The 21,191-nt window shown below is 42.3% G+C and overlaps 47 non-coding genes and 2 pseudogenes across 47 annotated transcripts; all 49 read right to left on the bottom strand.

Annotated features, from left to right (window-relative positions):
• Window positions 1-40: 40 nt before the first annotated feature.
• Window positions 41-159, bottom strand: LOC142476607 (5S ribosomal RNA). The gene has a single exon (XR_012791839.1). It is a non-coding gene; the product is annotated as a 5S ribosomal RNA (ribosomal RNA).
• Window positions 160-445: 286 nt separating this feature from the next.
• Window positions 446-564, bottom strand: LOC142476508 (5S ribosomal RNA). Its single transcript, XR_012791744.1, has one exon. It is a non-coding gene; the product is annotated as a 5S ribosomal RNA (ribosomal RNA).
• Window positions 565-850: 286 nt separating this feature from the next.
• Window positions 851-969, bottom strand: LOC142476507 (5S ribosomal RNA). Its single transcript, XR_012791743.1, has one exon. It is a non-coding gene; the product is annotated as a 5S ribosomal RNA (ribosomal RNA).
• A 286-nt stretch (window positions 970-1,255) lies between these two features.
• On the bottom strand, window positions 1,256-1,374 carry LOC142476506 (5S ribosomal RNA). The gene has a single exon (XR_012791742.1). It is a non-coding gene; the product is annotated as a 5S ribosomal RNA (ribosomal RNA).
• Window positions 1,375-1,660: 286 nt separating this feature from the next.
• LOC142476505 (5S ribosomal RNA) lies at window positions 1,661-1,779 on the bottom strand. Its single transcript, XR_012791741.1, has one exon. It is a non-coding gene; the product is annotated as a 5S ribosomal RNA (ribosomal RNA).
• Window positions 1,780-2,065: 286 nt separating this feature from the next.
• On the bottom strand, window positions 2,066-2,184 carry LOC142476504 (5S ribosomal RNA). Its single transcript, XR_012791740.1, has one exon. It is a non-coding gene; the product is annotated as a 5S ribosomal RNA (ribosomal RNA).
• Window positions 2,185-2,470: 286 nt separating this feature from the next.
• On the bottom strand, window positions 2,471-2,589 carry LOC142476503 (5S ribosomal RNA). Its single transcript, XR_012791739.1, has one exon. It is a non-coding gene; the product is annotated as a 5S ribosomal RNA (ribosomal RNA).
• Window positions 2,590-2,875: 286 nt separating this feature from the next.
• LOC142476606 (5S ribosomal RNA) lies at window positions 2,876-2,994 on the bottom strand. The gene has a single exon (XR_012791838.1). It is a non-coding gene; the product is annotated as a 5S ribosomal RNA (ribosomal RNA).
• Window positions 2,995-3,280: 286 nt separating this feature from the next.
• LOC142476501 (5S ribosomal RNA) lies at window positions 3,281-3,399 on the bottom strand. The gene has a single exon (XR_012791737.1). It is a non-coding gene; the product is annotated as a 5S ribosomal RNA (ribosomal RNA).
• Window positions 3,400-3,685: 286 nt separating this feature from the next.
• Window positions 3,686-3,804, bottom strand: LOC142476500 (5S ribosomal RNA). The gene has a single exon (XR_012791736.1). It is a non-coding gene; the product is annotated as a 5S ribosomal RNA (ribosomal RNA).
• Window positions 3,805-4,090: 286 nt separating this feature from the next.
• LOC142476499 (5S ribosomal RNA) lies at window positions 4,091-4,209 on the bottom strand. The gene has a single exon (XR_012791735.1). It is a non-coding gene; the product is annotated as a 5S ribosomal RNA (ribosomal RNA).
• A 286-nt stretch (window positions 4,210-4,495) lies between these two features.
• On the bottom strand, window positions 4,496-4,614 carry LOC142476498 (5S ribosomal RNA). The gene has a single exon (XR_012791734.1). It is a non-coding gene; the product is annotated as a 5S ribosomal RNA (ribosomal RNA).
• Window positions 4,615-4,900: 286 nt separating this feature from the next.
• On the bottom strand, window positions 4,901-5,019 carry LOC142476496 (5S ribosomal RNA). Its single transcript, XR_012791733.1, has one exon. It is a non-coding gene; the product is annotated as a 5S ribosomal RNA (ribosomal RNA).
• Window positions 5,020-5,305: 286 nt separating this feature from the next.
• On the bottom strand, window positions 5,306-5,424 carry LOC142476495 (5S ribosomal RNA). Its single transcript, XR_012791732.1, has one exon. It is a non-coding gene; the product is annotated as a 5S ribosomal RNA (ribosomal RNA).
• Window positions 5,425-5,710: 286 nt separating this feature from the next.
• On the bottom strand, window positions 5,711-5,829 carry LOC142476494 (5S ribosomal RNA). Its single transcript, XR_012791731.1, has one exon. It is a non-coding gene; the product is annotated as a 5S ribosomal RNA (ribosomal RNA).
• A 286-nt stretch (window positions 5,830-6,115) lies between these two features.
• Window positions 6,116-6,234, bottom strand: LOC142476493 (5S ribosomal RNA). Its single transcript, XR_012791730.1, has one exon. It is a non-coding gene; the product is annotated as a 5S ribosomal RNA (ribosomal RNA).
• A 286-nt stretch (window positions 6,235-6,520) lies between these two features.
• Window positions 6,521-6,639, bottom strand: LOC142476492 (5S ribosomal RNA). Its single transcript, XR_012791729.1, has one exon. It is a non-coding gene; the product is annotated as a 5S ribosomal RNA (ribosomal RNA).
• A 286-nt stretch (window positions 6,640-6,925) lies between these two features.
• Window positions 6,926-7,044, bottom strand: LOC142476605 (5S ribosomal RNA). The gene has a single exon (XR_012791837.1). It is a non-coding gene; the product is annotated as a 5S ribosomal RNA (ribosomal RNA).
• Window positions 7,045-7,330: 286 nt separating this feature from the next.
• Window positions 7,331-7,449, bottom strand: LOC142476491 (5S ribosomal RNA). The gene has a single exon (XR_012791728.1). It is a non-coding gene; the product is annotated as a 5S ribosomal RNA (ribosomal RNA).
• Window positions 7,450-7,735: 286 nt separating this feature from the next.
• LOC142476489 (5S ribosomal RNA) lies at window positions 7,736-7,854 on the bottom strand. The gene has a single exon (XR_012791725.1). It is a non-coding gene; the product is annotated as a 5S ribosomal RNA (ribosomal RNA).
• A 286-nt stretch (window positions 7,855-8,140) lies between these two features.
• Window positions 8,141-8,259, bottom strand: LOC142476488 (5S ribosomal RNA). Its single transcript, XR_012791724.1, has one exon. It is a non-coding gene; the product is annotated as a 5S ribosomal RNA (ribosomal RNA).
• A 676-nt stretch (window positions 8,260-8,935) lies between these two features.
• LOC142476582 (5S ribosomal RNA) lies at window positions 8,936-9,054 on the bottom strand. The gene has a single exon (XR_012791815.1). It is a non-coding gene; the product is annotated as a 5S ribosomal RNA (ribosomal RNA).
• Window positions 9,055-9,349: 295 nt separating this feature from the next.
• On the bottom strand, window positions 9,350-9,468 carry LOC142476598 (5S ribosomal RNA). Its single transcript, XR_012791831.1, has one exon. It is a non-coding gene; the product is annotated as a 5S ribosomal RNA (ribosomal RNA).
• Window positions 9,469-9,754: 286 nt separating this feature from the next.
• On the bottom strand, window positions 9,755-9,873 carry LOC142476487 (5S ribosomal RNA). The gene has a single exon (XR_012791723.1). It is a non-coding gene; the product is annotated as a 5S ribosomal RNA (ribosomal RNA).
• Window positions 9,874-10,159: 286 nt separating this feature from the next.
• Window positions 10,160-10,278, bottom strand: LOC142476604 (5S ribosomal RNA). Its single transcript, XR_012791836.1, has one exon. It is a non-coding gene; the product is annotated as a 5S ribosomal RNA (ribosomal RNA).
• A 286-nt stretch (window positions 10,279-10,564) lies between these two features.
• Window positions 10,565-10,683, bottom strand: LOC142476485 (5S ribosomal RNA). The gene has a single exon (XR_012791722.1). It is a non-coding gene; the product is annotated as a 5S ribosomal RNA (ribosomal RNA).
• Window positions 10,684-10,969: 286 nt separating this feature from the next.
• LOC142476484 (5S ribosomal RNA) lies at window positions 10,970-11,088 on the bottom strand. The gene has a single exon (XR_012791721.1). It is a non-coding gene; the product is annotated as a 5S ribosomal RNA (ribosomal RNA).
• Window positions 11,089-11,374: 286 nt separating this feature from the next.
• Window positions 11,375-11,493, bottom strand: LOC142476483 (5S ribosomal RNA). Its single transcript, XR_012791720.1, has one exon. It is a non-coding gene; the product is annotated as a 5S ribosomal RNA (ribosomal RNA).
• Window positions 11,494-11,779: 286 nt separating this feature from the next.
• LOC142476482 (5S ribosomal RNA) lies at window positions 11,780-11,898 on the bottom strand. The gene has a single exon (XR_012791719.1). It is a non-coding gene; the product is annotated as a 5S ribosomal RNA (ribosomal RNA).
• Window positions 11,899-12,184: 286 nt separating this feature from the next.
• LOC142476481 (5S ribosomal RNA) lies at window positions 12,185-12,303 on the bottom strand. Its single transcript, XR_012791718.1, has one exon. It is a non-coding gene; the product is annotated as a 5S ribosomal RNA (ribosomal RNA).
• A 286-nt stretch (window positions 12,304-12,589) lies between these two features.
• LOC142476575 (5S ribosomal RNA) lies at window positions 12,590-12,708 on the bottom strand (annotated as a pseudogene).
• Window positions 12,709-12,994: 286 nt separating this feature from the next.
• Window positions 12,995-13,113, bottom strand: LOC142476480 (5S ribosomal RNA). Its single transcript, XR_012791717.1, has one exon. It is a non-coding gene; the product is annotated as a 5S ribosomal RNA (ribosomal RNA).
• A 286-nt stretch (window positions 13,114-13,399) lies between these two features.
• LOC142476574 (5S ribosomal RNA) lies at window positions 13,400-13,518 on the bottom strand (annotated as a pseudogene).
• Window positions 13,519-13,804: 286 nt separating this feature from the next.
• Window positions 13,805-13,923, bottom strand: LOC142476479 (5S ribosomal RNA). Its single transcript, XR_012791715.1, has one exon. It is a non-coding gene; the product is annotated as a 5S ribosomal RNA (ribosomal RNA).
• A 286-nt stretch (window positions 13,924-14,209) lies between these two features.
• On the bottom strand, window positions 14,210-14,328 carry LOC142476477 (5S ribosomal RNA). Its single transcript, XR_012791713.1, has one exon. It is a non-coding gene; the product is annotated as a 5S ribosomal RNA (ribosomal RNA).
• Window positions 14,329-15,004: 676 nt separating this feature from the next.
• LOC142476581 (5S ribosomal RNA) lies at window positions 15,005-15,123 on the bottom strand. Its single transcript, XR_012791814.1, has one exon. It is a non-coding gene; the product is annotated as a 5S ribosomal RNA (ribosomal RNA).
• A 295-nt stretch (window positions 15,124-15,418) lies between these two features.
• LOC142476566 (5S ribosomal RNA) lies at window positions 15,419-15,537 on the bottom strand. The gene has a single exon (XR_012791801.1). It is a non-coding gene; the product is annotated as a 5S ribosomal RNA (ribosomal RNA).
• Window positions 15,538-15,823: 286 nt separating this feature from the next.
• LOC142476476 (5S ribosomal RNA) lies at window positions 15,824-15,942 on the bottom strand. Its single transcript, XR_012791712.1, has one exon. It is a non-coding gene; the product is annotated as a 5S ribosomal RNA (ribosomal RNA).
• A 286-nt stretch (window positions 15,943-16,228) lies between these two features.
• On the bottom strand, window positions 16,229-16,347 carry LOC142476603 (5S ribosomal RNA). The gene has a single exon (XR_012791835.1). It is a non-coding gene; the product is annotated as a 5S ribosomal RNA (ribosomal RNA).
• Window positions 16,348-16,633: 286 nt separating this feature from the next.
• On the bottom strand, window positions 16,634-16,752 carry LOC142476475 (5S ribosomal RNA). The gene has a single exon (XR_012791711.1). It is a non-coding gene; the product is annotated as a 5S ribosomal RNA (ribosomal RNA).
• Window positions 16,753-17,038: 286 nt separating this feature from the next.
• On the bottom strand, window positions 17,039-17,157 carry LOC142476474 (5S ribosomal RNA). The gene has a single exon (XR_012791709.1). It is a non-coding gene; the product is annotated as a 5S ribosomal RNA (ribosomal RNA).
• Window positions 17,158-17,452: 295 nt separating this feature from the next.
• LOC142476565 (5S ribosomal RNA) lies at window positions 17,453-17,571 on the bottom strand. The gene has a single exon (XR_012791800.1). It is a non-coding gene; the product is annotated as a 5S ribosomal RNA (ribosomal RNA).
• A 286-nt stretch (window positions 17,572-17,857) lies between these two features.
• LOC142476473 (5S ribosomal RNA) lies at window positions 17,858-17,976 on the bottom strand. Its single transcript, XR_012791708.1, has one exon. It is a non-coding gene; the product is annotated as a 5S ribosomal RNA (ribosomal RNA).
• Window positions 17,977-18,262: 286 nt separating this feature from the next.
• On the bottom strand, window positions 18,263-18,381 carry LOC142476602 (5S ribosomal RNA). Its single transcript, XR_012791834.1, has one exon. It is a non-coding gene; the product is annotated as a 5S ribosomal RNA (ribosomal RNA).
• A 286-nt stretch (window positions 18,382-18,667) lies between these two features.
• LOC142476472 (5S ribosomal RNA) lies at window positions 18,668-18,786 on the bottom strand. The gene has a single exon (XR_012791707.1). It is a non-coding gene; the product is annotated as a 5S ribosomal RNA (ribosomal RNA).
• A 286-nt stretch (window positions 18,787-19,072) lies between these two features.
• On the bottom strand, window positions 19,073-19,191 carry LOC142476471 (5S ribosomal RNA). Its single transcript, XR_012791706.1, has one exon. It is a non-coding gene; the product is annotated as a 5S ribosomal RNA (ribosomal RNA).
• Window positions 19,192-19,477: 286 nt separating this feature from the next.
• Window positions 19,478-19,596, bottom strand: LOC142476469 (5S ribosomal RNA). The gene has a single exon (XR_012791705.1). It is a non-coding gene; the product is annotated as a 5S ribosomal RNA (ribosomal RNA).
• Window positions 19,597-20,272: 676 nt separating this feature from the next.
• Window positions 20,273-20,391, bottom strand: LOC142476580 (5S ribosomal RNA). Its single transcript, XR_012791813.1, has one exon. It is a non-coding gene; the product is annotated as a 5S ribosomal RNA (ribosomal RNA).
• Window positions 20,392-20,686: 295 nt separating this feature from the next.
• LOC142476502 (5S ribosomal RNA) lies at window positions 20,687-20,805 on the bottom strand. Its single transcript, XR_012791738.1, has one exon. It is a non-coding gene; the product is annotated as a 5S ribosomal RNA (ribosomal RNA).
• Between the last annotated feature and the right edge of the window lie 386 nt (window positions 20,806-21,191).

Genomic DNA, 21,191 nt, shown 5'->3' with positions numbered 1-21,191 from the left:
ATGCCATGTATATTTTCATTAGGGAAGCAAAAAATAAAAACACCCACAGCACCTGGTATTCCCAGGCAGTCTCCCAACCCAGTACTAATCAAGCCTCACCCTGCTTAGCTTCCGAGATCTGACGGGATCGGGCGCTGTCAAGGTAGTATGGCCGTAGGTGGAGATTGCTGTCTCATGATATCCTCTCATTCTTAAATCCATGAGCCTATATCTTGCTCCATGCATACACAGAGACTGAGAAAATGACAGGTGCACTCAAATGTACTATAGACGGAATTCTTGATGTCAGAATTCTATTTTGGAAGGTTGCATTGTGTTGAACTTTCAGAGGAAAAAACGATAGATTTCTTTGCCACTGCGGGAAAAAAGTAGCAAGAAATGAAACATTTTCATTTGCTGCGAGGAATGCCATGTATATTTTCATTAGGGAAGCGAAAAATAAAAACCCCTACAGCACCTGGTATTCCCAGGCAGTCTCCCAACCCAGTACTAATCAAGCCTCACCCTGCTTAGCTTCCGAGATCTGACGGGATCGGGCGCTGTCAAGGTAGTATGGCCGTAGGTGGAGATTGCTGTCTCATGATATCCTCTCATTCTTAAATCCATGAGCCTATATCTTGCTCCATGCATACACAGAGACTGAGAAAATGACAGGTGCACTCAAATGTACTATAGACGGAATTCTTGATGTCAGAATTCTATTTTGGAAGGTTGCATTGTGTTGAACTTTCAGAGGAAAAAACGATATATTTCTTTGCCACTGCGGGAAAAAAGTAGCAAGAAATGAAACATTTTCATTTGCTGCGAGGAATGCCATGTATATTTTCATTAGGGAAGCGAAAAATAAAAACCCCTACAGCACCTGGTATTCCCAGGCAGTCTCCCAACCCAGTACTAATCAAGCCTCACCCTGCTTAGCTTCCGAGATCTGACGGGATCGGGCGCTGTCAAGGTAGTATGGCCGTAGGTGGAGATTGCTGTCTCATGATATCCTCTCATTCTTAAATCCATGAGCCTATATCTTGCTCCATGCATACACAGAGACTGAGAAAATGACAGGTGCACTCAAATGTACTATAGACGGAATTCTTGATGTCAGAATTCTATTTTGGAAGGTTGCATTGTGTTGAACTTTCAGAGGAAAAAACGATAGATTTCTTTGCCACTGCGGGAAAAAAGTAGCAAGAAATGAAACATTTTCATTTGCTGCGAGGAATGCCATGTATATTTTCATTAGGGAAGCGAAAAATAAAAACCCCTACAGCACCTGGTATTCCCAGGCAGTCTCCCAACCCAGTACTAATCAAGCCTCACCCTGCTTAGCTTCCGAGATCTGACGGGATCGGGCGCTGTCAAGGTAGTATGGCCGTAGGTGGAGATTGCTGTCTCATGATATCCTCTCATTCTTAAATCCATGAGCCTATATCTTGCTCCATGCATACACAGAGACTGAGAAAATGACAGGTGCACTCAAATGTACTATAGACGGAATTCTTGATGTCAGAATTCTATTTTGGAAGGTTGCATTGTGTTGAACTTTCAGAGGAAAAAACGATAGATTTCTTTGCCACTGCGGGAAAAAAGTAGCAAGAAATGAAACATTTTCATTTGCTGCGAGGAATGCCATGTATATTTTCATTAGGGAAGCGAAAAATAAAAACCCCTACAGCACCTGGTATTCCCAGGCAGTCTCCCAACCCAGTACTAATCAAGCCTCACCCTGCTTAGCTTCCGAGATCTGACGGGATCGGGCGCTGTCAAGGTAGTATGGCCGTAGGTGGAGATTGCTGTCTCATGATATCCTCTCATTCTTAAATCCATGAGCCTATATCTTGCTCCATGCATACATAGAGACTGAGAAAATGACAGGTGCACTCAAATGTACTATAGACGGAATTCTTGATGTCAGAATTCTATTTTGGAAGGTTGCATTGTGTTGAACTTTCAGAGGAAAAAACGATAGATTTCTTTGCCACTGCGGGAAAAAAGTAGCAAGAAATGAAACATTTTCATTTGCTGCGAGGAATGCCATGTATATTTTCATTAGGGAAGCGAAAAATAAAAACCCCTACAGCACCTGGTATTCCCAGGCAGTCTCCCAACCCAGTACTAATCAAGCCTCACCCTGCTTAGCTTCCGAGATCTGACGGGATCGGGCGCTGTCAAGGTAGTATGGCCGTAGGTGGAGATTGCTGTCTCATGATATCCTCTCATTCTTAAATCCATGAGCCTATATCTTGCTCCATGCATACACAGAGACTGAGAAAATGACAGGTGCACTCAAATGTACTATAGACGGAATTCTTGATGTCAGAATTCTATTTTGGAAGGTTGCATTGTGTTGAACTTTCAGAGGAAAAAACGATAGATTTCTTTGCCACTGCGGGAAAAAAGTAGCAAGAAATGAAACATTTTCATTTGCTGCGAGGAATGCCATGTATATTTTCATTAGGGAAGCGAAAAATAAAAACCCCTACAGCACCTGGTATTCCCAGGCAGTCTCCCAACCCAGTACTAATCAAGCCTCACCCTGCTTAGCTTCCGAGATCTGACGGGATCGGGCGCTGTCAAGGTAGTATGGCCGTAGGTGGAGATTGCTGTCTCATGATATCCTCTCATTCTTAAATCCATGAGCCTATATCTTGCTCCATGCATACACAGAGACTGAGAAAATGACAGGTGCACTCAAATGTACTATAGACGGAATTCTTGATGTCAGAATTCTATTTTGGAAGGTTGCATTGTGTTGAACTTTCTGAGGAAAAAACGATATATTTCTTTGCCACTGCGGGAAAAAAGTAGTAAAAAATGAAACATTTTCATTTGCTGCAAGGAATGCCATGTATATTTTCATTAGGGAAGCAAAAAATAAAAACACCCACAGCACCTGGTATTCCCAGGCAGTCTCCCAACCCAGTACTAATCAAGCCTCACCCTGCTTAGCTTCCGAGATCTGACGGGATCGGGCGCTGTCAAGGTAGTATGGCCGTAGGTGGAGATTGCTGTCTCATGATATCCTCTCATTCTTAAATCCATGAGCCTATATCTTGCTCCATGCATACACAGAGACTGAGAAAATGACAGGTGCACTCAAATGTACTATAGACGGAATTCTTGATGTCAGAATTCTATTTTGGAAGGTTGCATTGTGTTGAACTTTCAGAGGAAAAAACGATAGATTTCTTTGCCACTGCGGGAAAAAAGTAGCAAGAAATGAAACATTTTCATTTGCTGCGAGGAATGCCATGTATATTTTCATTAGGGAAGCGAAAAATAAAAACCCCTACAGCACCTGGTATTCCCAGGCAGTCTCCCAACCCAGTACTAATCAAGCCTCACCCTGCTTAGCTTCCGAGATCTGACGGGATCGGGCGCTGTCAAGGTAGTATGGCCGTAGGTGGAGATTGCTGTCTCATGATATCCTCTCATTCTTAAATCCATGAGCCTATATCTTGCTCCATGCATACACAGAGACTGAGAAAATGACAGGTGCACTCAAATGTACTATAGACGGAATTCTTGATGTCAGAATTCTATTTTGGAAGGTTGCATTGTGTTGAACTTTCAGAGGAAAAAACGATAGATTTCTTTGCCACTGCGGGAAAAAAGTAGCAAGAAATGAAACATTTTCATTTGCTGCGAGGAATGCCATGTATATTTTCATTAGGGAAGCGAAAAATAAAAACCCCTACAGCACCTGGTATTCCCAGGCAGTCTCCCAACCCAGTACTAATCAAGCCTCACCCTGCTTAGCTTCCGAGATCTGACGGGATCGGGCGCTGTCAAGGTAGTATGGCCGTAGGTGGAGATTGCTGTCTCATGATATCCTCTCATTCTTAAATCCATGAGCCTATATCTTGCTCCATGCATACACAGAGACTGAGAAAATGACAGGTGCACTCAAATGTACTATAGACGGAATTCTTGATGTCAGAATTCTATTTTGGAAGGTTGCATTGTGTTGAACTTTCAGAGGAAAAAACGATAGATTTCTTTGCCACTGCGGGAAAAAAGTAGCAAGAAATGAAACATTTTCATTTGCTGCGAGGAATGCCATGTATATTTTCATTAGGGAAGCGAAAAATAAAAACCCCTACAGCACCTGGTATTCCCAGGCAGTCTCCCAACCCAGTACTAATCAAGCCTCACCCTGCTTAGCTTCCGAGATCTGACGGGATCGGGCGCTGTCAAGGTAGTATGGCCGTAGGTGGAGATTGCTGTCTCATGATATCCTCTCATTCTTAAATCCATGAGCCTATATCTTGCTCCATGCATACACAGAGACTGAGAAAATGACAGGTGCACTCAAATGTACTATAGACGGAATTCTTGATGTCAGAATTCTATTTTGGAAGGTTGCATTGTGTTGAACTTTCAGAGGAAAAAACGATATATTTCTTTGCCACTGCGGGAAAAAAGTAGCAAGAAATGAAACATTTTCATTTGCTGCGAGGAATGCCATGTATATTTTCATTAGGGAAGCGAAAAATAAAAACCCCTACAGCACCTGGTATTCCCAGGCAGTCTCCCAACCCAGTACTAATCAAGCCTCACCCTGCTTAGCTTCCGAGATCTGACGGGATCGGGCGCTGTCAAGGTAGTATGGCCGTAGGTGGAGATTGCTGTCTCATGATATCCTCTCATTCTTAAATCCATGAGCCTATATCTTGCTCCATGCATACACAGAGACTGAGAAAATGACAGGTGCACTCAAATGTACTATAGACGGAATTCTTGATGTCAGAATTCTATTTTGGAAGGTTGCATTGTGTTGAACTTTCAGAGGAAAAAACGATAGATTTCTTTGCCACTGCGGGAAAAAAGTAGCAAGAAATGAAACATTTTCATTTGCTGCGAGGAATGCCATGTATATTTTCATTAGGGAAGCGAAAAATAAAAACCCCTACAGCACCTGGTATTCCCAGGCAGTCTCCCAACCCAGTACTAATCAAGCCTCACCCTGCTTAGCTTCCGAGATCTGACGGGATCGGGCGCTGTCAAGGTAGTATGGCCGTAGGTGGAGATTGCTGTCTCATGATATCCTCTCATTCTTAAATCCATGAGCCTATATCTTGCTCCATGCATACACAGAGACTGAGAAAATGACAGGTGCACTCAAATGTACTATAGACGGAATTCTTGATGTCAGAATTCTATTTTGGAAGGTTGCATTGTGTTGAACTTTCAGAGGAAAAAACGATAGATTTCTTTGCCACTGCGGGAAAAAAGTAGCAAGAAATGAAACATTTTCATTTGCTGCGAGGAATGCCATGTATATTTTCATTAGGGAAGCGAAAAATAAAAACCCCTACAGCACCTGGTATTCCCAGGCAGTCTCCCAACCCAGTACTAATCAAGCCTCACCCTGCTTAGCTTCCGAGATCTGACGGGATCGGGCGCTGTCAAGGTAGTATGGCCGTAGGTGGAGATTGCTGTCTCATGATATCCTCTCATTCTTAAATCCATGAGCCTATATCTTGCTCCATGCATACACAGAGACTGAGAAAATGACAGGTGCACTCAAATGTACTATAGACGGAATTCTTGATGTCAGAATTCTATTTTGGAAGGTTGCATTGTGTTGAACTTTCAGAGGAAAAAACGATAGATTTCTTTGCCACTGCGGGAAAAAAGTAGCAAGAAATGAAACATTTTCATTTGCTGCGAGGAATGCCATGTATATTTTCATTAGGGAAGCGAAAAATAAAAACCCCTACAGCACCTGGTATTCCCAGGCAGTCTCCCAACCCAGTACTAATCAAGCCTCACCCTGCTTAGCTTCCGAGATCTGACGGGATCGGGCGCTGTCAAGGTAGTATGGCCGTAGGTGGAGATTGCTGTCTCATGATATCCTCTCATTCTTAAATCCATGAGCCTATATCTTGCTCCATGCATACATAGAGACTGAGAAAATGACAGGTGCACTCAAATGTACTATAGACGGAATTCTTGATGTCAGAATTCTATTTTGGAAGGTTGCATTGTGTTGAACTTTCAGAGGAAAAAACGATAGATTTCTTTGCCACTGCGGGAAAAAAGTAGCAAGAAATGAAACATTTTCATTTGCTGCGAGGAATGCCATGTATATTTTCATTAGGGAAGCGAAAAATAAAAACCCCTACAGCACCTGGTATTCCCAGGCAGTCTCCCAACCCAGTACTAATCAAGCCTCACCCTGCTTAGCTTCCGAGATCTGACGGGATCGGGCGCTGTCAAGGTAGTATGGCCGTAGGTGGAGATTGCTGTCTCATGATATCCTCTCATTCTTAAATCCATGAGCCTATATCTTGCTCCATGCATACACAGAGACTGAGAAAATGACAGGTGCACTCAAATGTACTATAGACGGAATTCTTGATGTCAGAATTCTATTTTGGAAGGTTGCATTGTGTTGAACTTTCAGAGGAAAAAACGATAGATTTCTTTGCCACTGCGGGAAAAAAGTAGCAAGAAATGAAACATTTTCATTTGCTGCGAGGAATGCCATGTATATTTTCATTAGGGAAGCGAAAAATAAAAACCCCTACAGCACCTGGTATTCCCAGGCAGTCTCCCAACCCAGTACTAATCAAGCCTCACCCTGCTTAGCTTCCGAGATCTGACGGGATCGGGCGCTGTCAAGGTAGTATGGCCGTAGGTGGAGATTGCTGTCTCATGATATCCTCTCATTCTTAAATCCATGAGCCTATATCTTGCTCCATGCATACACAGAGACTGAGAAAATGACAGGTGCACTCAAATGTACTATAGACGGAATTCTTGATGTCAGAATTCTATTTTGGAAGGTTGCATTGTGTTGAACTTTCTGAGGAAAAAACGATATATTTCTTTGCCACTGCGGGAAAAAAGTAGTAAAAAATGAAACATTTTCATTTGCTGCAAGGAATGCCATGTATATTTTCATTAGGGAAGCAAAAAATAAAAACACCCACAGCACCTGGTATTCCCAGGCAGTCTCCCAACCCAGTACTAATCAAGCCTCACCCTGCTTAGCTTCCGAGATCTGACGGGATCGGGCGCTGTCAAGGTAGTATGGCCGTAGGTGGAGATTGCTGTCTCATGATATCCTCTCATTCTTAAATCCATGAGCCTATATCTTGCTCCATGCATACACAGAGACTGAGAAAATGACAGGTGCACTCAAATGTACTATAGACGGAATTCTTGATGTCAGAATTCTATTTTGGAAGGTTGCATTGTGTTGAACTTTCAGAGGAAAAAACGATAGATTTCTTTGCCACTGCGGGAAAAAAGTAGCAAGAAATGAAACATTTTCATTTGCTGCGAGGAATGCCATGTATATTTTCATTAGGGAAGCGAAAAATAAAAACCCCTACAGCACCTGGTATTCCCAGGCAGTCTCCCAACCCAGTACTAATCAAGCCTCACCCTGCTTAGCTTCCGAGATCTGACGGGATCGGGCGCTGTCAAGGTAGTATGGCCGTAGGTGGAGATTGCTGTCTCATGATATCCTCTCATTCTTAAATCCATGAGCCTATATCTTGCTCCATGCATACACAGAGACTGAGAAAATGACAGGTGCACTCAAATGTACTATAGACGGAATTCTTGATGTCAGAATTCTATTTTGGAAGGTTGCATTGTGTTGAACTTTCAGAGGAAAAAACGATAGATTTCTTTGCCACTGCGGGAAAAAAGTAGCAAGAAATGAAACATTTTCATTTGCTGCGAGGAATGCCATGTATATTTTCATTAGGGAAGCGAAAAATAAAAACCCCTACAGCACCTGGTATTCCCAGGCAGTCTCCCAACCCAGTACTAATCAAGCCTCACCCTGCTTAGCTTCCGAGATCTGACGGGATCGGGCGCTGTCAAGGTAGTATGGCCGTAGGTGGAGATTGCTGTCTCATGATATCCTCTCATTCTTAAATCCATGAGCCTATATCTTGCTCCATGCATACACAGAGACTGAGAAAATGACAGGTGCACTCAAATGTACTATAGACGGAATTCTTGATGTCAGAATTCTATTTTGGAAGGTTGCATTGTGTTGAACTTTCAGAGGAAAAAACGATATATTTCTTTGCCACTGCGGGAAAAAAGTAGCAAGAAATGAAACATTTTCATTTGCTGCGAGGAATGCCATGTATATTTTCATTAGGGAAGCGAAAAATAAAAACCCCTACAGCACCTGGTATTCCCAGGCAGTCTCCCAACCCAGTACTAATCAAGCCTCACCCTGCTTAGCTTCCGAGATCTGACGGGATCGGGCGCTGTCAAGGTAGTATGGCCGTAGGTGGAGATTGCTGTCTCATGATATCCTCTCATTCTTAAATCCATGAGCCTATATCTTGCTCCATGCATACACAGAGACTGAGAAAATGACAGGTGCACTCAAATGTACTATAGACGGAATTCTTGATGTCAGAATTCTATTTTGGAAGGTTGCATTGTGTTGAACTTTCAGAGGAAAAAACGATAGATTTCTTTGCCACTGCGGGAAAAAAGTAGTAAAAAATTTCAGAGGTGCCTATATTCAACCTCCTCCTGTTTGGATTTGAACTCACTATCTCTTCCAAGTATCAGCTTGAACACTGCACACCCCAACTCTGTGAGCCACAAGCTCACCATATAACATGCTGAGTGTTCTGAGGCCTGTATGATATATTTCTAAATGACATGGGAGGCATAAGTGTATTATTGTGACCGTTAAAAAAATACATTCTTGAAGAATTACCTTAAATGGAGAAATTAAATCAGAGACTGAGAAAATGACAGGTGCACTCAAATATACTATAGACGGAATTCTTGATGTCAGAATTCTATTTTGGAAGGTTGCATTGTGTTGAACTTTCAGAGGAAAAAACAATATATTTCTTTGCCACTCCGGGAAAAAAGTAGCAAGAAATGAAACATTTTCATTTGCTGCGAGGAATGCCATGTATATTTTCATTAGGGAAGCGAAAAATAAAAACCCCTACAGCACCTGGTATTCCCAGGCAGTCTCCCAACCCAGTACTAATCAAGCCTCACCCTGCTTAGCTTCCGAGATCTGACGGGATCGGGCGCTTTCAAGGTAGTATGGCCGTAGGTGGAGATTGCTGTCTCATGATATCCTCTCATTCTTAAATCCATGAGCCTATATCTTGCTACATGCATACACAGAGACTGAGAAAATGACAGGTGCACTCAAATGTACTATAGACGGAATTCTTGATGTCAGAATTCTATTTTGGAAGGTTGCATTGTGTTGAACTTTCTGAGGAAAAAACGATATATTTCTTTGCCACTGCGGGAAAAAAGTAGTAAAAAATGAAACATTTTCATTTGCTGCAAGGAATGCCATGTATATTTTCATTAGGGAAGCAAAAAATAAAAACACCCACAGCACCCACAGCACCTGGTATTCCCAGGCAGTCTCCCAACCCAGTACTAATCAAGCCTCACCCTGCTTAGCTTCCGAGATCTGACGGGATCGGGCGCTTTCAAGGTAGTATAGCCGTAGGTGGAGATTGCTGTCTCATGATATCCTCTCATTCTTAAATCCATGAGCCTATATCTTGCTCCATGCATACACAGAGACTGAGAAAATGACAGGTGCACTCAAATGTACTATAGACGGAATTCTTGATGTCAGAATTCTATTTTGGAAGGTTGCATTGTGTTGAACTTTCAGAGGAAAAAACGATAGATTTCTTTGCCACTGCGGGAAAAAAGTAGCAAGAAATGAAACATTTTCATTTGCTGCGAGGAATGCCATGTATATTTTCATTAGGGAAGCGAAAAATAAAAACCCCTACAGCACCTGGTATTCCCAGGCAGTCTCCCAACCCAGTACTAATCAAGCCTCACCCTGCTTAGCTTCCGAGATCTGACGGGATCGGGCGCTGTCAAGGTAGTATGGCCGTAGGTGGAGATTGCTGTCTCATGATATCCTCTCATTCTTAAATCCATGAGCCTATATCTTGCTCCATGCATACACAGAGACTGAGAAAATGACAGGTGCACTCAAATGTACTATAGACGGAATTCTTGATGTCAGAATTCTATTTTGGAAGGTTGCATTGTGTTGAACTTTCAGAGGAAAAAACGATAGATTTCTTTGCCACTGCGGGAAAAAAGTAGTAAAAAATGAAACATTTTCATTTGCTGCAAGGAATGCCATGTATATTTTCATTAGGGAAGCAAAAAATAAAAACACCCACAGCACCTGGTATTCCCAGGCAGTCTCCCAACCCAGTACTAATCAAGCCTCACCCTGCTTAGCTTCCGAGATCTGACGGGATCGGGCGCTGTCAAGGTAGTATGGCCGTAGGTGGAGATTGCTGTCTCATGATATCCTCTCATTCTTAAATCCATGAGCCTATATCTTGCTCCATGCATACACAGAGACTGAGAAAATGACAGGTGCACTCAAATGTACTATAGACGGAATTCTTGATGTCAGAATTCTATTTTGGAAGGTTGCATTGTGTTGAACTTTCAGAGGAAAAAACGATAGATTTCTTTGCCACTGCGGGAAAAAAGTAGCAAGAAATGAAACATTTTCATTTGCTGCGAGGAATGCCATGTATATTTTCATTAGGGAAGCGAAAAATAAAAACCCCTACAGCACCTGGTATTCCCAGGCAGTCTCCCAACCCAGTACTAATCAAGCCTCACCCTGCTTAGCTTCCGAGATCTGACGGGATCGGGCGCTGTCAAGGTAGTATGGCCGTAGGTGGAGATTGCTGTCTCATGATATCCTCTCATTCTTAAATCCATGAGCCTATATCTTGCTCCATGCATACACAGAGACTGAGAAAATGACAGGTGCACTCAAATGTACTATAGACGGAATTCTTGATGTCAGAATTCTATTTTGGAAGGTTGCATTGTGTTGAACTTTCAGAGGAAAAAACGATAGATTTCTTTGCCACTGCGGGAAAAAAGTAGCAAGAAATGAAACATTTTCATTTGCTGCGAGGAATGCCATGTATATTTTCATTAGGGAAGCGAAAAATAAAAACCCCTACAGCACCTGGTATTCCCAGGCAGTCTCCCAACCCAGTACTAATCAAGCCTCACCCTGCTTAGCTTCCGAGATCTGACGGGATCGGGCGCTGTCAAGGTAGTATGGCCGTAGGTGGAGATTGCTGTCTCATGATATCCTCTCATTCTTAAATCCATGAGCCTATATCTTGCTCCATGCATACACAGAGACTGAGAAAATGACAGGTGCACTCAAATGTACTATAGACGGAATTCTTGATGTCAGAATTCTATTTTGGAAGGTTGCATTGTGTTGAACTTTCAGAGGAAAAAACGATAGATTTCTTTGCCACTGCGGGAAAAAAGTAGCAAGAAATGAAACATTTTCATTTGCTGCGAGGAATGCCATGTATATTTTCATTAGGGAAGCGAAAAATAAAAACCCCTACAGCACCTGGTATTCCCAGGCAGTCTCCCAACCCAGTACTAATCAAGCCTCACCCTGCTTAGCTTCCGAGATCTGACGGGATCGGGCGCTGTCAAGGTAGTATGGCCGTAGGTGGAGATTGCTGTCTCATGATATCCTCTCATTCTTAAATCCATGAGCCTATATCTTGCTCCATGCATACACAGAGACTGAGAAAATGACAGGTGCACTCAAATGTACTATAGACGGAATTCTTGATGTCAGAATTCTATTTTGGAAGGTTGCATTGTGTTGAACTTTCAGAGGAAAAAACGATAGATTTCTTTGCCACTGCGGGAAAAAAGTAGCAAGAAATGAAACATTTTCATTTGCTGCGAGGAATGCCATGTATATTTTCATTAGGGAAGCGAAAAATAAAAACCCCTACAGCACCTGGTATTCCCAGGCAGTCTCCCAACCCAGTACTAATCAAGCCTCACCCTGCTTAGCTTCCGAGATCTGACGGGATCGGGCGCTGTCAAGGTAGTATGGCCGTAGGTGGAGATTGCTGTCTCATGATATCCTCTCATTCTTAAATCCATGAGCCTATATCTTGCTCCATGCATACACAGAGACTGAGAAAATGACAGGTGCACTCAAATGTACTATAGACGGAATTCTTGATGTCAGAATTCTATTTTGGAAGGTTGCATTGTGTTGAACTTTCAGAGGAAAAAACGATAGATTTCTTTGCCACTGCGGGAAAAAAGTAGCAAGAAATGAAACATTTTCATTTGCTGCGAGGAATGCCATGTATATTTTCATTAGGGAAGCGAAAAATAAAAACCCCTACAGCACCTGGTATTCCCAGGCAGTCTCCCAACCCAGTACTAATCAAGCCTCACCCTGCTTAGCTTCCGAGATCTGACGGGATCGGGCGCTGTCAAGGTAGTATGGCCGTAGGTGGAGATTGCTGTCTCATGATATCCTCTCATTCTTAAATCCATGAGCCTATATCTTGCTCCATGCATACACAGAGACTGAGAAAATGACAGGTGCACTCAAATGTACTATAGACGGAATTCTTGATGTCAGAATTCTATTTTGGAAGGTTGCATTGTGTTGAACTTTCAGAGGAAAAAACGATAGATTTCTTTGCCACTGCGGGAAAAAAGTAGCAAGAAATGAAACATTTTCATTTGCTGCGAGGAATGCCATGTATATTTTCATTAGGGAAGCGAAAAATAAAAACCCCTACAGCACCTTGTATTCCCAGGCAGTCTCCCAACCCAGTACTAATCAAGCCTCACCCTGCTTAGCTTCCGAGATCTGACAGGATCGGGCGCTGTCAAGGTAGTATGGCCGTAGGTGGAGATTGCTGTCTCATGATATCCTCTCATTCTTAAATCCATGAGCCTATATCTTGCTCCATGCATACACAGAGACTGAGAAAATGACAGGTGCACTCAAATGTACTATAGACGGAATTCTTGATGTCAGAATTCTATTTTGGAAGGTTGCATTGTGTTGAACTTTCAGAGGAAAAAACGATAGATTTCTTTGCCACTGCGGGAAAAAAGTAGCAAGAAATGAAACATTTTCATTTGCTGCGAGGAATGCCATGTATATTTTCATTAGGGAAGCGAAAAATAAAAACCCCTACAGCACCTGGTATTCCCAGGCAGTCTCCCAACCCAGTACTAATCAAGCCTCACCCTGCTTAGCTTCCGAGATCTGACGGGATCGGGCGCTGTCAAGGTAGTATGGCCGTAGGTGGAGATTGCTGTCTCATGATATCCTCTCATTCTTAAATCCATGAGCCTATATCTTGCTCCATGCATACACAGAGACTGAGAAAATGACAGGTGCACTCAAATGTACTATAGACGGAATTCTTGATGTCAGAATTCTATTTTGGAAGGTTGCATTGTGTTGAACTTTCAGAGGAAAAAACGATAGATTTCTTTGCCACTGCGGGAAAAAAGTAGCAAGAAATGAAACATTTTCATTTGCTGCGAGGAATGCCATGTATATTTTCATTAGGGAAGCGAAAAATAAAAACCCCTACAGCACCTTGTATTCCCAGGCAGTCTCCCAACCCAGTACTAATCAAGCCTCACCCTGCTTAGCTTCCGAGATCTGACAGGATCGGGCGCTGTCAAGGTAGTATGGCCGTAGGTGGAGATTGCTGTCTCATGATATCCTCTCATTCTTAAATCCATGAGCCTATATCTTGCTCCATGCATACACAGAGACTGAGAAAATGACAGGTGCACTCAAATGTACTATAGACGGAATTCTTGATGTCAGAATTCTATTTTGGAAGGTTGCATTGTGTTGAACTTTCAGAGGAAAAAACGATAGATTTCTTTGCCACTGCGGGAAAAAAGTAGCAAGAAATGAAACATTTTCATTTGCTGCGAGGAATGCCATGTATATTTTCATTAGGGAAGCGAAAAATAAAAACCCCTACAGCACCTGGTATTCCCAGGCAGTCTCCCAACCCAGTACTAATCAAGCCTCACCCTGCTTAGCTTCCGAGATCTGACGGGATCGGGCGCTGTCAAGGTAGTATGGCCGTAGGTGGAGATTGCTGTCTCATGATATCCTCTCATTCTTAAATCCATGAGCCTATATCTTGCTCCATGCATACACAGAGACTGAGAAAATGACAGGTGCACTCAAATGTACTATAGACGGAATTCTTGATGTCAGAATTCTATTTTGGAAGGTTGCATTGTGTTGAACTTTCAGAGGAAAAAACGATATATTTCTTTGCCACTGCGGGAAAAAAGTAGCAAGAAATGAAACATTTTCATTTGCTGCGAGGAATGCCATGTATATTTTCATTAGGGAAGCGAAAAATAAAAACCCCTACAGCACCTGGTATTCCCAGGCAGTCTCCCAACCCAGTACTAATCAAGCCTCACCCTGCTTAGCTTCCGAGATCTGACGGGATCGGGCGCTGTCAAGGTAGTATGGCCGTAGGTGGAGATTGCTGTCTCATGATATCCTCTCATTCTTAAATCCATGAGCCTATATCTTGCTCCATGCATACACAGAGACTGAGAAAATGACAGGTGCACTCAAATGTACTATAGACGGAATTCTTGATGTCAGAATTCTATTTTGGAAGGTTGCATTGTGTTGAACTTTCAGAGGAAAAAACGATAGATTTCTTTGCCACTGCGGGAAAAAAGTAGTAAAAAATTTCAGAGGTGCCTATATTCAACCTCCTCCTGTTTGGATTTGAACTCACTATCTCTTCCAAGTATCAGCTTGAACACTGCACACCCCAACTCTGTGAGCCACAAGCTCACCATATAACATGCTGAGTGTTCTGAGGCCTGTATGATATATTTCTAAATGACATGGGAGGCATAAGTGTATTATTGTGACCGTTAAAAAAATACATTCTTGAAGAATTACCTTAAATGGAGAAATTAAATCAGAGACTGAGAAAATGACAGGTGCACTCAAATATACTATAGACGGAATTCTTGATGTCAGAATTCTATTTTGGAAGGTTGCATTGTGTTGAACTTTCAGAGGAAAAAACAATATATTTCTTTGCCACTCCGGGAAAAAAGTAGCAAGAAATGAAACATTTTCATTTGCTGCGAGGAATGCCATGTATATTTTCATTAGGGAAGCGAAAAATAAAAACCCCTACAGCACCTGGTATTCCCAGGCAGTCTCCCAACCCAGTACTAATCAAGCCTCACCCTGCTTAGCTTCCGAGATCTGACGGGATCGGGCGCTTTCAAGGTAGTATGGCCGTAGGTGGAGATTGCTGTCTCATGATATCCTCTCATTCTTAAATCCATGAGCCTATATCTTGCTACATGCATACACAGAGACTGAGAAAATGACAGGTGCACTCAAATGTACTATAGACGGAATTCTTGATGTCAGAATTCTATTTTGGAAGGTTGCATTGTGTTGAACTTTCTGAGGAAAAAACGATATATTTCTTTGCCACTGCGGGAAAAAAGTAGTAAAAAATGAAACATTTTCATTTGCTGCAAGGAATGCCATGTATATTTTCATTAGGGAAGCAAAAAATAAAAACACCCACAGCACCCACAGCACCTGGTATTCCCAGGCAGTCTCCCAACCCAGTACTAATTAAGCCTCACCCTGCTTAGCTTCCGAGATCTGACGGGATCGGGCGCTTTCAAGGTAGTATGGCCGTAGGTGGAGATTGCTGTCTCATGATATCCTCTCATTCTTAAATCCATGAGCCTATATCTTGCTCCATGCATACACAGAGACTGAGAAAATGACAGGTGCACTCAAATGTACTATAGACGGAATTCTTGATGTCAGAATTCTATTTTGGAAGGTTGCATTGTGTTGAACTTTCAGAGGAAAAAACGATAGATTTCTTTGCCACTGCGGGAAAAAAGTAGCAAGAAATGAAACATTTTCATTTGCTGCGAGGAATGCCATGTATATTTTCATTAGGGAAGCGAAAAATAAAAACCCCTACAGCACCTGGTATTCCCAGGCAGTCTCCCAACCCAGTACTAATCAAGCCTCACCCTGCTTAGCTTCCGAGATCTGACGGGATCGGGCGCTGTCAAGGTAGTATGGCCGTAGGTGGAGATTGCTGTCTCATGATATCCTCTCATTCTTAAATCCATGAGCCTATATCTTGCTCCATGCATACACAGAGACTGAGAAAATGACAGGTGCACTCAAATGTACTATAGACGGAATTCTTGATGTCAGAATTCTATTTTGGAAGGTTGCATTGTGTTGAACTTTCTGAGGAAAAAACGATATATTTCTTTGCCACTGCGGGAAAAAAGTAGTAAAAAATGAAACATTTTCATTTGCTGCAAGGAATGCCATGTATATTTTCATTAGGGAAGCAAAAAATAAAAACACCCACAGCACCTGGTATTCCCAGGCAGTCTCCCAACCCAGTACTAATCAAGCCTCACCCTGCTTAGCTTCCGAGATCTGACGGGATCGGGCGCTGTCAAGGTAGTATGGCCGTAGGTGGAGATTGCTGTCTCATGATATCCTCTCATTCTTAAATCCATGAGCCTATATCTTGCTCCATGCATACACAGAGACTGAGAAAATGACAGGTGCACTCAAATGTACTATAGACGGAATTCTTGATGTCAGAATTCTATTTTGGAAGGTTGCATTGTGTTGAACTTTCAGAGGAAAAAACGATAGATTTCTTTGCCACTGCGGGAAAAAAGTAGCAAGAAATGAAACATTTTCATTTGCTGCGAGGAATGCCATGTATATTTTCATTAGGGAAGCGAAAAATAAAAACCCCTACAGCACCTGGTATTCCCAGGCAGTCTCCCAACCCAGTACTAATCAAGCCTCACCCTGCTTAGCTTCCGAGATCTGACGGGATCGGGCGCTGTCAAGGTAGTATGGCCGTAGGTGGAGATTGCTGTCTCATGATATCCTCTCATTCTTAAATCCATGAGCCTATATCTTGCTCCATGCATACACAGAGACTGAGAAAATGACAGGTGCACTCAAATGTACTATAGACGGAATTCTTGATGTCAGAATTCTATTTTGGAAGGTTGCATTGTGTTGAACTTTCAGAGGAAAAAACGATAGATTTCTTTGCCACTGCGGGAAAAAAGTAGCAAGAAATGAAACATTTTCATTTGCTGCGAGGAATGCCATGTATATTTTCATTAGGGAAGCGAAAAATAAAAACCCCTACAGCACCTGGTATTCCCAGGCAGTCTCCCAACCCAGTACTAATCAAGCCTCACCCTGCTTAGCTTCCGAGATCTGACGGGATCGGGCGCTGTCAAGGTAGTATGGCCGTAGGTGGAGATTGCTGTCTCATGATATCCTCTCATTCTTAAATCCATGAGCCTATATCTTGCTCCATGCATACACAGAGACTGAGAAAATGACAGGTGCACTCAAATGTACTATAGACGGAATTCTTGATGTCAGAATTCTATTTTGGAAGGTTGCATTGTGTTGAACTTTCTGAGGAAAAAACGATATATTTCTTTGCCACTGCGGGAAAAAAGTAGTAAAAAATGAAACATTTTCATTTGCTGCAAGGAATGCCATGTATATTTTCATTAGGGAAGCAAAAAATAAAAACACCCACAGCACCCACAGCACCTGGTATTCCCAGGCAGTCTCCCAACCCAGTACTAATTAAGCCTCACCCTGCTTAGCTTCCGAGATCTGACGGGATCGGGCGCTTTCAAGGTAGTATGGCCGTAGGTGGAGATTGCTGTCTCATGATATCCTCTCATTCTTAAATCCATGAGCCTATATCTTGCTCCATGCATACACAGAGACTGAGAAAATGACAGGTGCACTCAAATGTACTATAGACGGAATTCTTGATGTCAGAATTCTATTTTGGAAGGTTGCATTGTGTTGAACTTTCAGAGGAAAAAACGATAGATTTCTTTGCCACTGCGGGAAAAAAGTAGCAAGAAATGAAACATTTTCATTTGCTGCGAGGAATGCCATGTATATTTTCATTAGGGAAGCGAAAAATAAAAACCCCTACAGCACCTGGTATTCCCAGGCAGTCTCCCAACCCAGTACTAATCAAGCCTCACCCTGCTTAGCTTCCGAGATCTGACGGGATCGGGCGCTGTCAAGGTAGTATGGCCGTAGGTGGAGATTGCTGTCTCATGATATCCTCTCATTCTTAAATCCATGAGCCTATATCTTGCTCCATGCATACACAGAGACTGAGAAAATGACAGGTGCACTCAAATGTACTATAGACGGAATTCTTGATGTCAGAATTCTATTTTGGAAGGTTGCATTGTGTTGAACTTTCTGAGGAAAAAACGATATATTTCTTTGCCACTGCGGGAAAAAAGTAGTAAAAAATGAAACATTTTCATTTGCTGCAAGGAATGCCATGTATATTTTCATTAGGGAAGCAAAAAATAAAAACACCCACAGCACCTGGTATTCCCAGGCAGTCTCCCAACCCAGTACTAATCAAGCCTCACCCTGCTTAGCTTCCGAGATCTGACGGGATCGGGCGCTGTCAAGGTAGTATGGCCGTAGGTGGAGATTGCTGTCTCATGATATCCTCTCATTCTTAAATCCATGAGCCTATATCTTGCTCCATGCATACACAGAGACTGAGAAAATGACAGGTGCACTCAAATGTACTATAGACGGAATTCTTGATGTCAGAATTCTATTTTGGAAGGTTGCATTGTGTTGAACTTTCAGAGGAAAAAACGATAGATTTCTTTGCCACTGCGGGAAAAAAGTAGCAAGAAATGAAACATTTTCATTTGCTGCGAGGAATGCCATGTATATTTTCATTAGGGAAGCGAAAAATAAAAACCCCTACAGCACCTGGTATTCCCAGGCAGTCTCCCAACCCAGTACTAATCAAGCCTCACCCTGCTTAGCTTCCGAGATCTGACGGGATCGGGCGCTGTCAAGGTAGTATGGCCGTAGGTGGAGATTGCTGTCTCATGATATCCTCTCATTCTTAAATCCATGAGCCTATATCTTGCTCCATGCATACACAGAGACTGAGAAAATGACAGGTGCACTCAAATGTACTATAGACGGAATTCTTGATGTCAGAATTCTATTTTGGAAGGTTGCATTGTGTTGAACTTTCAGAGGAAAAAACGATAGATTTCTTTGCCACTGCGGGAAAAAAGTAGCAAGAAATGAAACATTTTCATTTGCTGCGAGGAATGCCATGTATATTTTCATTAGGGAAGCGAAAAATAAAAACCCCTACAGCACCTGGTATTCCCAGGCAGTCTCCCAACCCAGTACTAATCAAGCCTCACCCTGCTTAGCTTCCGAGATCTGACGGGATCGGGCGCTGTCAAGGTAGTATGGCCGTAGGTGGAGATTGCTGTCTCATGATATCCTCTCATTCTTAAATCCATGAGCCTATATCTTGCTCCATGCATACACAGAGACTGAGAAAATGACAGGTGCACTCAAATGTACTATAGACGGAATTCTTGATGTCAGAATTCTATTTTGGAAGGTTGCATTGTGTTGAACTTTCAGAGGAAAAAACGATATATTTCTTTGCCACTGCGGGAAAAAAGTAGCAAGAAATGAAACATTTTCATTTGCTGCGAGGAATGCCATGTATATTTTCATTAGGGAAGCGAAAAATAAAAACCCCTACAGCACCTGGTATTCCCAGGCAGTCTCCCAACCCAGTACTAATCAAGCCTCACCCTGCTTAGCTTCCGAGATCTGACGGGATCGGGCGCTGTCAAGGTAGTATGGCCGTAGGTGGAGATTGCTGTCTCATGATATCCTCTCATTCTTAAATCCATGAGCCTATATCTTGCTCCATGCATACACAGAGACTGAGAAAATGACAGGTGCACTCAAATGTACTATAGACGGAATTCTTGATGTCAGAATTCTATTTTGGAAGGTTGCATTGTGTTGAACTTTCAGAGGAAAAAACGATAGATTTCTTTGCCACTGCGGGAAAAAAGTAGTAAAAAATTTCAGAGGTGCCTATATTCAACCTCCTCCTGTTTGGATTTGAACTCACTATCTCTTCCAAGTATCAGCTTGAACACTGCACACCCCAACTCTGTGAGCCACAAGCTCACCATATAACATGCTGAGTGTTCTGAGGCCTGTATGATATATTTCTAAATGACATGGGAGGCATAAGTGTATTATTGTGACCGTTAAAAAAATACATTCTTGAAGAATTACCTTAAATGGAGAAATTAAATCAGAGACTGAGAAAATGACAGGTGCACTCAAATATACTATAGACGGAATTCTTGATGTCAGAATTCTATTTTGGAAGGTTGCATTGTGTTGAACTTTCAGAGGAAAAAACAATATATTTCTTTGCCACTCCGGGAAAAAAGTAGCAAGAAATGAAACATTTTCATTTGCTGCGAGGAATGCCATGTATATTTTCATTAGGGAAGCGAAAAATAAAAACCCCTACAGCACCTGGTATTCCCAGGCAGTCTCCCAACCCAGTACTAATCAAGCCTCACCCTGCTTAGCTTCCGAGATCTGACGGGATCGGGCGCTTTCAAGGTAGTATGGCCGTAGGTGGAGATTGCTGTCTCATGATATCCTCTCATTCTTAAATCCATGAGCCTATATCTTGATACATGCATACACAGAGACTGAGAAAATGACAGGTGCACTCAAATGTACTATAGACGGAATTCTTGATGTCAGAATTCTATTTTGGAAGGTTGCATTGTGTTGAACTTTCTGAGGAAAAAACGATATATTTCTTTGCCACTGCGGGAAAAAAGTAGTAAAAAATGAAACATTTTCATTTGCTGCAAGGAATGCCATGTATATTTTCATTAGGGAAGCAAAAAATAAAAACACCCACAGCACCCACAGCACCTGGTATTCCCAGGCAGTCTCCCAACCCAGTACTAATCAAGCCTCACCCTGCTTAGCTTCCGAGATCTGACGGGATCGGGCGCTTTCAAGGTAGTATGGCCGTAGGTGGAGATTGCTGTCTCATGATATCCTCTCATTCTTAAATCCATGAGCCTATATCTTGCTCCATGCATACACAGAGACTGAGAAAATGACAGGTGCACTCAAATGTACTATAGACGGAATTCTTGATGTCAGAATTCTATTTTGGAAGGTTGCATTGTGTTGAACTTTCAGAGGAAAAAACGATAGATTTCTTTGCCACTGCGGGAAAAAAGTAGTAAAAAATTTCAGAGGTGCCTATATTCAACCTCCTCCTGTTTGGATTTGAACTCACTATCTCTTCCAAGTATCAGCTTGAACACTGCACACCCCAACTCTGTGAGCCACAAGCTCACCATATAACATGCTGAGTGTTCTGAGGCCTGTATGATATATTTCTAAATGACATGGG

The sequence above is a fragment of the Ascaphus truei genome, unplaced genomic scaffold (genome assembly GCF_040206685.1).
Source record: "Ascaphus truei isolate aAscTru1 unplaced genomic scaffold, aAscTru1.hap1 HAP1_SCAFFOLD_1615, whole genome shotgun sequence".
NCBI lineage: Eukaryota > Metazoa > Chordata > Amphibia > Anura > Ascaphidae > Ascaphus > Ascaphus truei.
This window is presented reverse-complemented; position numbering and strand designations above follow the sequence as displayed.